Source organism: Lycium barbarum, chromosome 11 (assembly GCF_019175385.1).
Source record: "Lycium barbarum isolate Lr01 chromosome 11, ASM1917538v2, whole genome shotgun sequence".
Taxonomy (NCBI): Eukaryota; Viridiplantae; Streptophyta; class Magnoliopsida; order Solanales; family Solanaceae; genus Lycium; species Lycium barbarum.
In genome coordinates this window covers 32444374-32449531 of record NC_083347.1, presented here as the reverse complement: position 1 = coordinate 32449531, position 5158 = coordinate 32444374, and the positions used below count along the sequence as shown (strand labels likewise).

At 36.4% G+C, this 5158-nt stretch overlaps 1 long non-coding RNA gene across 1 annotated transcript; it reads right to left on the bottom strand.

Moving 5' to 3' along the window:
- Nucleotides 1-1935: 1935 nt before the first annotated feature.
- On the bottom strand, nt 1936-4541 carry LOC132617808 (uncharacterized). The gene is made up of 2 exons (XR_009573839.1): nt 4327-4541; nt 1936-3993 (listed from the first exon to the last, which is right to left on the bottom strand). It is a non-coding gene; the product is annotated as an uncharacterized LOC132617808 (long non-coding RNA).
- Nucleotides 4542-5158: the final 617 nt, after the last annotated feature.

The following is a 5158-nucleotide window of genomic DNA, read 5'->3' as shown; positions in this document are numbered from 1 at the left end:
TACGGACGTTCGTTTTGGTGATCCTCCAGTATAGGATACATATTCTGCCACTTGGATTACTCCTTTTGATCCGGAGCTCATATTTTTGGTACATATCTTCTGTGATACATATTCTGTATATATGACTATTTGGGTATGGTGGGGCCCTGTCCCGTCATATGTTTCTGTCATGGTTTGTAGAGACCTGTAGATATATATATGGGTCATGGGTCACATTTGTTCGACTATGATCGTGATTTGTGCCTTAAGCGGTCCCGTTTGCTATTATGGCCAAAACGGCCCATATGTTTGTATATGTATGTATATCTGGGCGATGTGTATTCCGCCAGCCTACCGGATTTGATATGATGTTTCTGTACGGGCGACCGCTTAAGATGATATTTGTTTTCAGTATCTGTTTAAAATGACGTATGTTAAGTTTGAATAAATCTTCGATATGTCGATCTAGTACGTAAGTCTGTTTGGGTGTCCAAATAGGGCACCAGTCGCGGCCCACGGGGCTGGGTCGTGACACTTATCACATGAGGTAAATTTTTTAATGCTATCAGTACCTCCTCCTTGGTATATTCCTGAAGTAGCTGTCTCTGGTGATCTTGTGTAAGACATGATCCATCCCTTGCAATGTTAATATTGATACAAGGTGTCATGCCCTATTTTTAACGGGTTAAAACTCTTATGACTATGTTTCCTCTGGTTTTGTAAATTTTCATAGTCGCCACCTAATTTTAGGAAACCAATTGTAAAAATGTAAACTTTATTTTTAGTCTTTGAAACCTGTGAGATTCTAGGTAAGGGTTTTATTTACTCCGAGGGGAAGGTATTAAGCATCCCTCAGAGCCTATCCGAAGACAGTCTTTAAACTTAGTTTAATTAACACTAGAGGGGGATTATTTATTTCTAATTTTATTATCACCTATTTAAAGAATTGCGGAAAAGAAACTACTCTCTCAAAACGATTTGTATAAAAGGGGTTTTTAACGTAATATTGTAACTATGTGAGTAAATGCATATATATAAAGGAAGTAGTTAATACTAATGTGTGCATGAAGAAAATATGTATGACATTTATTTTATATGAGAATAGTAAGTGTCATATAGAACAAAGAGATGTACATTTTATAAGAAAATAATCTACATATGTGATAGTGTATCCTAGGTGAATACTTAAAAATAGTTATGATGACACGATAATACTATATGTGTACATATAATGAAAATACGACTAAGGGAATTAATAAAATAAGAAAGTACAGGTATGGTATGCACGTATGAAAATAGTATGTTGGTACACCCATAATAAAGGAAAATAATTAAGATAAGATGTAAAATTATATGTATTAGGAATATATATATATATATATATATATATATGTTTTCAAAAGAGTACATATGTATATTTTAGAAGATGAGGTATAATATGACTGTTGTATATAACTTACGTGCGTATGCATGTGATGAGAAAATGATTAAAGGTATTCAAAATAAGAATAGTGTATATACATATAAAATAGGATCTTTGTATATAAAGTAGAGTATATACCTTGTAGTTCTTGAAAAATACTTGGACCACTATACTTGGGTCCTAATATGATTTCCTTGTATTAAACTTAAAGAATTAAGCCTGCTCCGACGGGTTAGTATTATAGCAATTAAAAAAAAGAGTACAGGTCACATCTTAAGATCACTTAGGCCTCAGGATTAAATTTACTAGATAGGACGTTGCCAAATTCTGAAAATTTGCACCATTAAACTTATTGTTTGGGGATCACAAAGAGTGTAAAAACGTGAGTGCAATATGCTTTGTGAAGAAATCAGATCTGTTACTTCTTTATGAAATCAAGTGTGACTAAAAAAAAAACTTAGAACAGTGTCCTCGTAAAAAAAAAAAAGAGCATCAGCTTATTTCCTTGTGGAAGATAATTTGAATCTAGAAAATATACTAAAAGACATTCCCTTAAAACGATTAGTAAAACGTCTTTCACTCTAAAGAGGGATTGGTATCTAAAAAGGGAAGGGAAGTAAATAACTAAATTCACTATCATACTAAACCATTTTTCCGCAAGTTCGTACTCAAGCAAGAAATAAATATGCTACAAATATAATCCATAAAAAATGTTGGTCAAGAATATAAACATGTATACATGATAACACGAAGACACGAAATTTAAAGAGAGGAAGGAAGACGGGAACACTAGACACGAGCAATTAAATCCTGCAACTGGCTGTTCTTTTATATGGGCAGAATCCGGAGTTGCCATAACTCCAAATGCTCCCAAGGTTCCTCATGAAAAAAAGAAAAAAAAATAAAGATAAGGATTAGAAATAATTCTCAACAAGGAAAAAGAAATCTATATAACTTTAATTAATGAGAGCTAGATAAAAGAATCAAGACAACAGTACTAGCAAGCTGCTATAAAACAGTTTGTTCAAATTTTTTCAGCAAGCTACCAAAAGTGCTAGCAAACTGCTCTAAAACAGTTTCAAGACAACAAATGCCGAAGCCAAAGATGCAGCAGCCGTGGGATGAACAAAGCAGTAGCAATGGCCTCTAAACTGAGCAGAATGCACCAGCAATGGCCTCAAAACTTCAAGTGCAGCAGCAACAACAACATATCAAAATGTAGTATTTGTTCTTCCTAGTGCAGCAGCAGCTCAAAGTGCATCAAACAAAAAATGGACAGAAACCATTTTCTCGAGTGTAGCATTTGTTCATTTGGATTTTAGACAAGAGCAGCAGCTAAGTTTTTCAAAGTGCAACACTTTAAGCCTCCAAAATACCTAAAAAACGTAGCAGTTGTTTTGGCTCCAAATCTACTTAAAGAGCAGCAGCCATTTGGCCTCAAAACAGTAGCAAATTGATCCGGAACTATGGCAAACAACTCTCAACTGCAGCCACTGTTTTTGCCCTCGGAAGGCCGCAACGAGATAGCCTCATATGCAGCCAAACAGCCTTAAAGGTGCAACAATAATCTACTCTAAAGTGTAGCAATATTCTGGCCGAAACGCAGCAGCAGTTTGGTTAGAAACGCAGCAGTAAAGGACTTAAAGACACAACAACAAATGGCCCGAAAATGCCATAGTGGCTGCCTCAGGTGCAGCAGTGTTCATCTGCTCAAATGCAACAGCAAAGGGGCTAAAGAACACAGCAGCTCATGGTCCAAACTTAGCGGCAAAGCGGCCAAAAGGCAGCAGCAACTTAGCTCAGGCATACGGCAAGTATGGCAACAAAATGGCCAGGATTGCAATGGTTCATGGCTCAAACTAAGAGCTCACGTGCAACCACTATCTTGCCTTAGAATATAACAACAAACTTACCAAAAATACAGTGATACACAAATGAAAAAAAAAAAAAAAAAACAGCAGCTCAATATGGCTAAATGTGGCAGCAGTAACTTATGCAAATATGACAATTTGAGAGCTTCCCAAATGCAGCAAGTTTTCCAGGTTCAACAACAACTCAGGCAACATTTGGGGATTGGAAATTCCCCCCAAGTCATGCAAAGAAGAGACGGGTTAAAGAATGAGTATCCCGAAATGAGTAGTTTGAACAAAGTATCAACACAAATCATTTCATTCGTTTTGGAAGATTATCACAACTTAGTTAAGTTAAAGTCAATTACTCCCTAGAACTGGAACAGATTTCAAGTTCAAACTTATCTCTTATCCTTACTACACTTAATGTGACTGAATAACCTCAGCCAGCACATAGTCACTCATATCATAGGGTCACAGTCTTGTTAGCAGCTTATATTACACCAGTATACACCCCAAAACACCTATCTCAAAACCTTGTAATTAACATTACATAAACTAATCCAACCAAAACTGAAACAGATAAACAAAGAAACATACTTAACACCTATCAATATAAAATGAAGGCAGGAATCAACAAGAAGGGACTTTAAGAATTACCTTCTTCGTGACAGCGCGCTGAGGCAAGTGTCGTCGTCGAGTCTCCGAATCCGCTCCAAACAGTCCTTGCTCAGCCGAGAACTTGAACGAAGATTTCGATAAAAGAAAACTTAGTTAAAAATGAAATTTTTCTCAGAATTCGAGTTTTAGCAAAAGGAATTTTCGAGAGGGGAAAGCTTATGAAAATAAAAGGGGATTTTTGGTCTTCTTTTTTTTTCTTTTCGATGGATCTCTCTTTCCACTGATCTCTGCCCCCTTAACAGCCCATAGAGGGGCTGTATTTATAGCCAAAGGATTGGGGCATTTCAACAGCTTCTTCAAGAAAGCCTTTTGCCTTTAAATTGGAATTTAAAAAAGGGGGTAAAAATTAACGTTTTCAACAGATGAGATGATGAAAATAGGGATGGGACTCACCATGAAATCCGCTGAAATCGCACATGGAGCCTGCAAGCTTCAGAGATGGAGTGTGAGAAAGGAGAAGAGGGGTGTAGGTAGCGGATTTTGTGGGATATGGGCGTGGTGGTGGTGAGGTGACGTGATGGGAGGTGGGGTGGGTTTGGTTAGGGCTGTCGGTTGAAGGAGAAAACAAGGGTTGTTTGGTTCGGATGAAATGGCTAAAGAGGGGCTGTTTGGTTACTGATTTTAGGGACTTAGTTGATTTAGTTGTAGGGATTTGTTGGGCTGGGTCGGGTCGGCAACGTTTTGGGCTGGGGCGGTTCGGGTTGGTAAGGAATTGGGCTGAACGTTTTTGGGCCACAGATTTTGTAGAATAGGAATAGGATTTGGCCCAATATTTTAGGTAGATAAATTAATTTCTATCCCCCTTTTCACTCTAATCAATTAATTAAAATACGCTTCCTTGTCCTAAATATTTCCCACAAGATGTATACCTATATAAATTGCAATACAAGTAATTTAATATACGTATTTAGTTTTAAAATAAAGTAAAAGATGTTTAGTAATTTTTTTTTAATTACAAATATGATCGTTTGGTAATTTTTAAGAAACAAATAAAAATATTCTTAACTTTAGAGAAATATATCTCGAAAAATAGCGTAATAATTAATGAAAATATTCCAAGCTCATTCCAGCGAAATTTTCAGGACTGAGAAACATAATGAAATTAATTAAACGAAAATGAGGGCCAAAATTGGGTGTCAACACAAGGCAGTTCAGCAAAATTTGTTCCCAACAACTGCTCAAAGAACTTCACAAATTCAAGTTGGATTTGCTCAGGATCAGTTAC